General features: G+C 45.1%; 1 non-coding gene across 1 annotated transcript; it reads left to right on the forward strand.

Annotated features, from left to right (window-relative positions):
* Window positions 1-7,994: 7,994 nt before the first annotated feature.
* Window positions 7,995-8,066, forward strand: TRNAC-GCA (transfer RNA cysteine (anticodon GCA)). Its single transcript has one exon. It is a non-coding gene; the product is annotated as a tRNA-Cys (tRNA).
* The last annotated feature ends 3,671 nt before the right edge of the window (window positions 8,067-11,737 follow it).

Below are 11,737 nucleotides of genomic sequence, written 5' to 3' on the forward strand. Positions count from 1 at the left end.
AACGGTAAATGCGACAAATGAAAGACGAACAAACGCTCTTGGGTGTGTTTTAGGTGCGTATCATTCACCACTGGAAAAAAGAAAAGTAATGCAACAAAAACAAGTGGAAAAAATGGTGATTCTGGGATTGCATGGCACGATCTAATCACGGATTTCCTAAGCCAGGAGTGAAAGGGTGTCTTTTCTGTCACCGACGAATTCATGAACGAACTAAACTTTCAGCTGGAGCCAAATGTCTCAGAAACCGTCGCAATATAACTATTATGCGCTAAACCACACACTAAAAGATAAATGAAGTACAACGAACATAAACATCATAATTTTTTTGGTTTCCAAGGATTCAGTTGGATTGAAATATGATTGCCTAGCCATGCCAAAGGCCCCGTTGGTTAGGGCGTAGGTGCATTAGTGGCCATAGTCTCGGCCTTAGAGCCTTTATGACAAGCCGGCGCCACGGGCTTAAAGGGAATGTTCCACATTTGGAGATACTGAGATAAGCATCAGATATGACGGGAAAGGCTTGCTTGTAACTATTGGTAAGCTCTCAAGGTTCAAAACGACCCTAAATAGCAAAATTTCAAAGTTCATCTAATTACACCCCATTACGTCATCGTGTGATGGCGTCATGGAATCGTTTTGTGACGACAGTAATACCTAACAGCATCTGGCAGCTAGACCTAAAGAATACCTTGAAACCTATGAAAGCTGACGCCAGCCGGTCATTCTCGTCGCGGCCGTGTGTCGGGTGGCGGATCAGTGAATGGCTTTGTTGTGGATTTTTTATCTTGGTACTGGTCGTAAGAAAAGCTTTGGTGGGCTGTTTTACATACGCAATGTAGCGATCGCCAGCTTTTATGACAAATTATCAATACCAAAGCACAGTATGCTGTGAAAACTCACCTGGTGTCATGAATCTCATACCGAAACCTGCCAAGGACTGTTGAGGGTGTAATGCTGTATTGTTGACCTATCTTTGCCTGCAGTGCTGTAATCCTGACATTAAAATCATGTGATGTGCACAGCAGTTTCTTCATTATTTGTAACTGAAAGTGCAGCGGCATGCAAAAATTAAGAAATCTGCAACATTGCTATGAATTTATTGCCAAAACATTGTTATTGCCATGACAAAGATGGCAAGGCTGAACTACCAAGGACGTTTTTCTTGGTTAGAATTATTGATGTAATTACTAGTTAACCCTGATGTGACCATTGTGGTGCAACGGCATTCTCGATGGTGATAGCCATTTGGCTTTGTTTAAGCAGTTGTTACCAGTCATTCATAAAATACAAGCTGTTATCTAATAGGCTTGATATAGAGTAGTCAACCAAGGTGGTACATTGTGTATGGCACGGGTCAAGTGTCATTGTGGCACTATCTCAGTGCTCTACTGCGGCATGACATAATGAACAACGATACGGTTTTGGTACTGCAATCCCTGCTGTTTTCGTAATAACTTCCGTCATGAAAAGATAGGTCAATCATGCATTCTTGTATTAGCTCTGTATCTGACATATGACTAACCAAATACACATGACACAATATGCAAAACACTTTCATCAAAGCACACAGCCAATAAGTAACATCACTTGCTCAGCCCGTCTTGGGAATCCACAAAATGTTGATGAATAAGGTGCAAATACGTCTTCTGCTTCCACAGCCATGCAACATGCTGCTCAGGCTGCTTCACTTCAAGAATATTGTTCACACAAGTAATAACACATGTATAGCATGGAAATATTGCATGTAGTGAAATGACACTGCAAACCTGCTGACCTTGCACACTGCTGGAGACACGACCAGTGCATGCTGTTGTGGTTAGATGGGTGGCATGCAAGGAAGTGATGAAGCTGCCAATGCACAGAAGGCTCATGATAAAAATATCATGAAGTGCTATCCAAGAAACCAACAGCAATACTTCTCCGCCCTTTTTCAGCACCTAGCATCTCGCATAAGTTACAGTGACTATGACATTGATGACTTACGAGCGATGCTTGCCTGCATACAAAGTTTGTTAGGACAATAGTATGTGCATCCATTATAATACAGCACTATATTTTCAAAATACTTAATGGAAAGACAACTTTGCAAAACCGTATCACGCGAGCTTTTACCAAGTATGTGCATTAATGGCCAGACCTGCCCCTGCTGCGCACACCTGCCGCTGCTCACAAAATTAATTGCTAATACAGTGGCATGCAATGGATTAATTGCATGCTGTAACACTTCAATAGCCTCAAAAAGTTGGCACATAATGAAGCATCAGATTGCCTTGTGCACTCCTGTAGCATAAGTGCTAGTGTTTCTTTCAGTTTGCAGGCATCACTACCTCGTCATGTTGAAACGCAAACATAAAGAAAGAGGCAGGTATCGATGCATTAGATTTTATTGGGAGTCGTAAGATCTGTTAAGACAGGCAGACAGTGACGTTCTTTTTTATAACACTAACCTACAGCCTGGAAATACGGGAAAATGCCCGTTGGCGGCGAGTGCCGCACGACCCGGAAGTACTCACGCTTACGTTCGCAACAGGCATACAACAGTGAAATGTTACTAACAGCCAATCACGTTCCGCGGATCGTCTCATACGTGCCGCATCATTGCTTTTGCAAATGTATCAGCGACCATACTGTTTTGATCATAAGCAGAAAACAACCTGTAATATAACGGTGATCGTATTATGTTTCTATGAAGACATCAATGCCACGGTGACAAGGCAATCCCATAAATACCAGTGTGAGGGTAAGAGCTCTTGCAGGGTTCAGTCTATCCATAAAAATCACTCTCCACCGTTCTGCTATAAGAGATACACTCTTTTTGATGTTACAAACTGCTTTACTTTGAGTAGAGAATTGCTGTATTGCTTCATTCCACAGCTATGACCTTGGTCTATAACTGCAGGCGTTGGAATGATATTCGAGAGTTTTCCATAGCGCCCAAAATTCAGTTTTCTAACATTTAAAATATGCGCCTGGGAAATTTGTACTCCCCAATCCAGAACCCCCAACCAAAAGCCCAGCACTGGATACCCTATTCCATGGCCCGAGGTGCATGGATAGCGGGCCAATGTCCTCGTAACGAGCCATACTCAAAGAGTTTAGAGGCCGAATTCGAACTTCGAGCGCTGCTACTATTTTATTCTATGACGGCCTTGTTTAATGTCGAGCAGCGATTCTGACTTCAAATCGGTTCACCTCAAGGATTTATTTCAAAACCTCCACTTTCTGAACTATCATTTGGACTGTGTGCACGCCCTATCCGCCAATAGCATTTCTCTGCCAACCTGTTATGGGCACGTCGAGCACACCATATGTTCCAGCTATTGACCGAGGACTGAATGGCCACCTACGACGAACTTAAGAAAAATTGAGCCAAACGTGGAATGTCTGCTGCGGCCACCCGAAGTGTGCCATTATAATGCCCTGCAGCTTAACAGAGCGTACGATGCCAGTATCTCTGCGCGAGATTGCCGCCTGTAGCCGGCGCCAGACGTGGATTGCCGTGCAGGTTCCAAAAAGCCAGCAGCTCTTCAGAAAGCAGAATTGCTAGGGACCTGTTTCTGTGTCAAAACACGTGCAATGAATGCCTCGAGGGTATCACAAGCTTGGACGCGATTCCGCCAAATGCCGGAGAGGTATCCTCCTAGGTCGGCCGCGTGACAAGCTGCTAGTTATTAGAAGCGTTTGGGGTTGTGCACAGTCTTTCGGTCTCGGACCTCAAGCGTATTCACGAGACTCACCTGATCGCGGAGCCAAAATTAGGAAAGCAGCTGTCGCAGACACGCTCTCCTGCCAGATGCTCCTCCATTCTGACAAACTACAAAGCTTGGCGCGCGCATTGTATTACAAATTCACAACCTGACTATGCACTGGGGTCGTGGGGACGCCAGTTTCAATCATGGATGCAAAACTGCTGACTGCCTGGCCGATGAAGCGGCGGTTTTGGATCTGGCCCCCAATGCCAACGACCCACTAGGGCGTGGGTGTTATCAAGTGCCACACTGTTGATCTGGCCCACACCAGAATCGTGGTAACCTGCGACCAAAGACCACACCCGATGAAAGCCTGACCCACCAAGCCTGATGAGTGTTGCCCAGCAGTGGATTAATGAAATTTAAGTATGTGGACACGTGGAATTCGATTCTTCTGTTGGACATTAAGCTAGACTGTTCTTATACATAGGTTGACTAATTACTCCAGGAACCTAACACTGGTATTACAACCACACGTACTGACTGCGGATGGGTGTAGCCCTCGTACTGAACGAAAGCTCCTTACCACAGATGTTTCCATCACTTTATATTTATATAGAGAGATCTAAGGATAGAAATAAGATATATATTAATATAATACGGACTTTGATTCGCTCCCTCTGACGCGGATCTCTCTCTCTACTGCGCTTATCTTTCTTCTCTTCCTCTCTCTTCCCTCGCTTCTATCTGTATATAAGCTCCTTACCACTCCTCTTTCCCACTCTCTCTTCTCTGACTCCTCTCTACTCTCTCTGTCTCTCTATCTCTCTCTCTCTCTCTCATCTTCTCTCTCTCTCTCTCTCTCTCTCTCTTCTATATGTATGTACTTGTTCTCTTTCTCTCCCTCTCTTTTTCTCTCCTCTCGTGCTCTCTCTCTCTATCTCTCTCTCTTCTCTCTCTCTCTCTCTCTCTCTCTCTCTCTCTCTTCTTCTCTCTCTCTTCTCTCTCTCTCTTCTCTCTCTCTCTCTCTCTCTCTCTTCTCTCTCTCTCTCTCTCTCTCTCTCTCTCTCTCTCTCTCTCTATCTCTCTCTCTCTCTCTCTCTCTCTCTCTCTCTCTCTCTCTCTCTCTCTCTCTCTCTCTCTCTCTCTCTCTCTCTCTCTCTCTCTCTCCTCTCTCTCTCTCTCTCTCTCTTCTCTCCTCTCTCCTCTCTCTCTCCTCTCTCTCTCTCTCTCTCTCTCTCTCTATGGGGGGTCACTCACTCACAACGCTATCCTGGAACCAATGCAGCGCAAGATCACATCCATGAAGCTTACTGATAATTTGCTAATCTATCATGTAGCGCACCATTTAGTGGCATGGCAATGAACCTAAGAAATAATAAGCTTAACCGTCGCGCTGGTAGATTGGGGAGGATAGATTTCCCTCCCCTCCGTAAGGTTTTCTGGGCATATCTCTACGGCATGCCGTGCAATCGCGCCCAATATTTTCGGCAGCATCTGAGGCATTCGTTTTGACTCCAAAAGGTGGCATTCCTATTTTTGAGAAGCGATGTTTTTTAGAAACACTGCACGGCGACCAACGGACGGCGCTGGTGGTGGGACGGTATCTTTACATTTATGTAACCCTACATGACAAATAGATGTTCAAAACACATAAAACTGCACTTAACTGTACTCATGATTAAAAAGGAGCAATTCTTTTTTAATTTCGTGTCACTATGGGCTCCTATCGTACGTGCGAGCACAGAACGCTAAAAGTAACTATTTTTCCCATGAATTAATGTACTGGGAAGCTTTTTAAATTCGCAAATGTCAAGGAAGTTTTTGCCTACACTAACGCCCTGGCAGGGGACCCAACTGACTGTTTTCATGCAATTACATTAACTTGCATAACATTTACCCTAGTAGGACTAAGTTTGTGAGGGTGTTGGATGTCGGCTGCCCCATTATTGTTTGCATCTGTGCCCTGTGGAGCCAGGCGGGCTTTGAGTATCATTTCATTTAAGGATCACTTACCTTGGATCATGTTAAAGGGAGTGTTCCACATTTGCATGAGGGTATGGACTGAAATAGATGTCTAAAAATGAACTGAAATATACGTCTGAAAAGGAGCTGAAATGGACATCTCGAAATGAACTGAAATAGACATCTGAAAGACCACTCAGTCCAGTTTGCAGCCCTTCCCTTCTTAAGACCTAAGAACGGCAGGGCTGGTATCTGGTCTACACACCGCTCTGGTCTCTGAGCTACACGCCAGCGAAGATGTGCAGGCTATTTCTGGGAGACTTTTCAAGGTCATCTAGGCATTCCTGACGCCATAATGACTTCATTCAAATTCTGTCATTTTGTTGGCCATGCGACGATCACGGTCATAAAAAAAATGTTGAGGCATTCATAACCGACGTTCGTGAGAACGATTTTCAGATATAACGGCCGTCAATGGGCTCTGGAACAATACCGTGCAGGGTGCGATAACGTAATTAAACAATGCTGCACAGAGAAGCATATTTACTAAACAGAGTAACGGCATTGTCTAGAGCAGTCTTTTCCACTTCAAAGTATACCAATGGTTATAAATGAGCTAATTTCATCGTATTTGATCTTTGCTTCAATATATGCAGCTGTGGAATATTCACTTTAAGGTACGTAAGCCCTGCAAACTGTGATAGCGCTGTGCACAAGCTCTGATCTGTAAGTAATGTGCGTAATGTCTGCATGTATTGCACATCTATGAACAGGGACGCTACAAGGGTACAGGGGTTGGTTTTGTCGCGTCTGCGTCAGAGACCCAACTGAATGTTTTAATAAGCTTTAAAAAGCTTACGCACGGAAAAATCTGGCAGTCCGTCTGTCAATAAAAGCGTATCTAGCCAGCTAACGGCGATTTTATCAGATTAGGCGAATTAAAAAACATGTCTTAAAGCCCTGCACAACATTTTTAGCCAAAAAGCGTCCATGACTGTGTGTGATTTAAAATAAACCACCAGAAAGTTTGTAAAAGTTTTGCACAATAAGCCTTCGTCGAAATGGCTTTTGTTCGATTTTCAGGAAACTGACCGATCGCATATTTTGGTCTAGAAGCACAAAACCTTAAGCAGTCGCGAGATCTCTTTTAAATCAATGTTTTAATGATACAGTTACAGGGAATGTTCCGCATTTAAAGATATTGAAGCAAGCATCATATGTGATGACATAATCTTACCTCTAGATATCAGTACGTACCTAAGTGCAAAAAAATGTTCTAAACAATACAATTGCTCGTTTGAATAAATATTCCGCTCAATATGTCATTATTTGACTACGTCATCCTTCCCTAAGCAACGCTCATTGAGAGCTATTTGACGGTCGGTATATTTGAAAACCGTGCTCACGAGCGGCAGATATAAACGATTCTGTGATCATCTTTTTCTTTGCCCGGATCGCACGGTCCATGGGGATGCCAAGATTGCAGTGACATTATTGTAGCGCCATGGATCCCCGGTTGGCCTTGAAATAGTGGGCACCGAGTAGTCTGCACAAAATGACCTGGACATATTCGTGGTGTGTAGCTCATAAACTAGAGGGGTTTGGGTCTTAAAGGTAATGTCCCACATTTAGGGCACGTTTCAAAACGTAATCTAGTGAAAACCCAAAACTACTTTCGTCGAATAATAACGCTGGCTAGTGCCGTTGCACCGCCTTTAAGTCACCATAGGGACATAAATTTTAATTATTTTCGAGCCCAAAGTGCACTACCAACGCTTTGTAACAGCATTACTTCTCTTCCCCGTATTAGCGACTACCGTTGTCATGATAACGACAGTGCGCATCTCTACGGGTGCAGATCAAATGATGCTTGGGATTGGTCTAGCGGGCAAGGGCCTTTACCGAGAAGTTGGTTGAAGTGTGAATCGATGCAACACATGGATCATGTGGTGCTCCCATTCCCAACACCAAAATTTGCCTCGAAAAGAACCACTGCGATGCACGTCACAGGGGAGAAATAGGATTCATAATAAAATGTTCCGTTGAACTTGCGGAATAACTGCTTCATGTTCGCATATGTTATCGTCTAAACAGTCGTTCAAGCTTTCGTAACTTTTATTTCATAATAATTTTGGCATCAGGTTGAGATAATCAGTGATGGCTACAATGTAATGTGGCATGCAGAGAGGCCTCTCATCGCTGCGAATGTGTCTAGATCCGCTCCCCATTATGGTAGAGCGATTAGTTAGTTTTCGATGGTCTTTGGCGTAGTAAGGGGAGAGTTGTTACCAGTGTTTGACATTGGTAATTCTGCTGCATGCACATAATGCCGTATCGTGTGGGGGTATAGCTCAGTGGTAGAGCATTCGACTGCAGATCGAGAGGTCCCCGGTTCAAATCCGGGTGCCCCCTGCCAGCCCGAAGTTTTAGCTGGTTGAGCCAATGCATCTCCCACAGTGTCAGGGCTGTAACCTGCACAAAGTGATTTTCGAGATGGCTGTTTTAGTTCAAAACTGCATACAAATGTGGTTCACTGTGATACACCCTGTGATGTTCTTACATGTGTGGGTTCGATGGCGTCACCCTAACAACAAAAGAAAAGCAGTTTTGTAGAAGAAACCCTGCAGAGGTCATTTGATGAAAAATAGGTAGGTATTGCATGCACGCACATCAGGAGTGGACACACCCCAATTTTAGAAATTCGACATGAGCCGCATGGTATTGAAGGGTAAAATTGTCTGGCTTCAAAGTATCTAAGAGATCCAACATTGCTATTAGCTGGAAGGTTAATTGGACGTGATGCATAGGACAACACAACAGGCTTTGCAGGACTCCCAGAAGGCACTAACCACACATCAACACCTTGGCCACCTTCAGCGGTAGATTTGGCCAAGATCAGCGCTCGGCTCCTTGCGTGAGTCCTGATTACATCCCTTGCAGCTTGACATTTCCAACTGTATGCTATGCAGCAGGGCATTATCACTTCCACGCAGAAATCTAACCACCTGTTAAAGGAAGTGTCCCACCTTTGGGGCATATTTTGAAAACGACTCTACCGAAACCTCAGGACTAGTTACGTTCACAGGTGTCGATTTCTGAAATGATTGGGGGGGGGCATATTCGCGGAAGTCGTAAAGGGACAGGGTAAAATAATTATCGGATTTCGTGTCTAATATTCTGGCTTTCAGTTACATATATATATAAACATATGTATATATATATATATATATATATATGTAAGCAAAGCATGCATACATGCTTTGCTTACATACATATCTATAAGTCGCTGTGTCTAGCAATAGCAATCATGCATGAAGGTCTCGCAGATTGCATTTGTTGTCACAAAGGCACCTACTTTGTAAAGCTGAAGGGATGCGGTTGCATGTCTCTCTTGCATGTTAAAAAAATCAAATTGATGTATAATTTACCATAATGTGCCATATGTACCATAGGATTTTTCGGGAGTTATTCATCCGTTCACAAGAAAAGAGTATTCAGTGTTCACAGTATATCTGACTATCATAACCCATAGCCCATCTATACGTTGGTTCCCAATATAACAGAAATTCATCGATAAAGTACGTGTATTTTAGTGAAAATTTATGTTAATAAATTCACGTGAAATACTGGTAGTGTTCTTTCCACGTAAAAGTTAAGCATATGGCTTTCAACCTTTCCGCAAATACGCTTAAGCAGATACCCTCCTTTTCAAATATTTATTCTCGCTCTTTTCAGTAAACGCGAAATGCAAGCCAGCTATACATCTGGGGGGGGGGGGGGGAGGGGTGCACTGCTCCAAGCTGCTGCGCCTCTGAAGGGAAAGCAACCCTCACCTGCTTTACTTCGAGCTTGTGAAAAATGAAACACCAGTCATATCAATGGCATGCGTAATACAGGATGTTTGTAGCAGCGTTGCTAGTTGAGCTAGCTTTCCAGTTACCATGCGGTGATGCGTAGCATACCCAGTGTTCAATGGGCGTAATGACGCAGGGACGCAGCCAGAGTCTTGGTAATTAAGAGGTGGGATAAAGGGTTAATCAAGCACGCACGCCGGGAAAGCCTCCCGTCTCCCCCCCCCCCCAAAAAAAAGAAGCCATCGGATATGGCCCACTTGATTTCGAGGTGAGCCTTGTCCTTAAAAGCCAGGAGCCACCGATAGGTGCAATGCTGTTTGCATTTTAAAGTCAATAAACTGGAGGAAGCACACTGGGGCTGTTCATTTTAAAACGTTTCAGTGGATTCTTTGTAAGCCGATAGCACGGTCTGCGTGCTATCGCAGGCTTGCAACTGCAGGCTGCATGATAGCAAGGGCCATGCCGGAATTTTGCTGGGTTGTACTGGAACACCATAAACGTAGACCACAGATCAAATTAAGGTCGCAAATTTGCATTCAAATCAACCTGTTTTGGTCTCAGAATACTTAAATTTGTCCAAAATCAAACAAGGAAAAAATTACATAGCCCGGATTTGGCCATGCGCGGTCGCAAGACTCACAACAAAAACCGTCGACACCCGGCGTTGCAGTCTCTCGAAGCCCTGTGGCGTCGGTCTTACGTCTAACACTAGGTGGTGGTCAACTGGCGGATAAAAACGATGACGTTTCTGAAGGATGCCAATTTAAACCGCTCCCTTTAAAACGCTCTGGCTCCTCTCTAAACCTCCGAATGGCTTGGGATGTTCACTGAAACGCTTGGAGGGTGTTCAGGGAGTATGCTTCACATGCGCAACTTTGGTTTTGTAATATAAACGGAAAAAAACATTCATTATACCACACATCGTTGCAAGACTTTGATGGTGGAATTAGACAAGTAAAGGTAGAATCTCTATTTTCGTGTTGCAAACGCTATATCTTTCATCAGGCGGTAAGCTAAATATTATTCCAGTGGAATATACGCCGTAGTCCAATTTCTAAACGGTATAAATTTATCTAAAAGACTGTTGGCAGCATTATTTGACGATGGATGATCTCCGGTGCCAGACGCTCACCTCCCGGTGTTAGCTACAGTGGTCGACGCCGCTCGGCGTCATGTAAACTGCAGCCCCGGCCATTGGGCTTCTGCTCCTAAGACTGTGATCACGCAGGCCCACAAATGTTTTATGCAATTCGTTTCACAAGATGCTCCTGGACAGGGATGAACGCCTTGTTGATGTTAACCTTTTCCATTTTTGACCTCATTGTGATCCGCCCTGGTGAATGTTGCGGCAACCGCTTGTCTTTTTTCGGGCAAGGGACCCAGTGGGTAGACCAATAGGAGGCACATTATATTTCCCGGTCAGGGCTTCAGGGCGGTTACATCGTGGGGCACCCACTTGCTGCCATGCCGGTAACACTGGGGCGGGATGCTCTAGGCGATGGAGAAGCCCTAAGAGGAATGCATCATACATTGGTCGCCTGTCTGACGCCGGAGGCCCGCTGACCCGGCCATTTGTTCCCAAATAGGTGCAGGGACCCTCACTGATGCTAAAGATCCCTTAGTCGCGGGTGTCCAAGTAGTAGTCGCGGGTGTCCAATAACTGTCAGACTACAGTTCCGCATAACGGGCGACTGACTGAAATGGGAAGGAGAGTCCTCTGTTCGGTACTGGGGCCCGGTCTGAAAAAGGGCCTTCCATTATCACGCTGTGGACTCATATCGTTAACTCTCGTATCCACTTTCATTGTCGGGGGGTCCCGACCAACGCAAAGGGTCCCGACCAACCCTTTGGGGACTCCGTCCCTGTCTCTGTCCAACAGATGTTGTCCTGGCCACTCGAGGCCCCTTGCAAACATTGGGCCCTCTATTATGTATTGTGGGTCTCTCACCAACAAAGAGCCCCTCAGGATCCCGACTGATGCAAACCGCGGGTTTTGACCTTGTCCCTGCTCGGGAAATGGACCCCCAGGGCTCAGGCCAACACGGAGCCGACTGTTCTGCGTTGGTGATCCATGACCGAAATAAAAACCCGCGCTGTCCCATATTGTCCTCAATTGGTGCAAGAGGCCCGCCAACTGACATCTGATGGCCCGGCCCTGCCTTTGTGCCCTCCAATCGGGCACTAGATCATTGGTCCCGAGGAACCATTCGGGTCCTTGACCGCCCCCCC

This window comes from Pollicipes pollicipes, unplaced genomic scaffold, assembly GCF_011947565.3.
Source record: "Pollicipes pollicipes isolate AB1234 unplaced genomic scaffold, Ppol_2.1 Scaffold_6686;HRSCAF=7923_pilon_pilon_pilon, whole genome shotgun sequence".
NCBI lineage: Eukaryota > Metazoa > Arthropoda > Thecostraca > Pollicipedomorpha > Pollicipedidae > Pollicipes > Pollicipes pollicipes.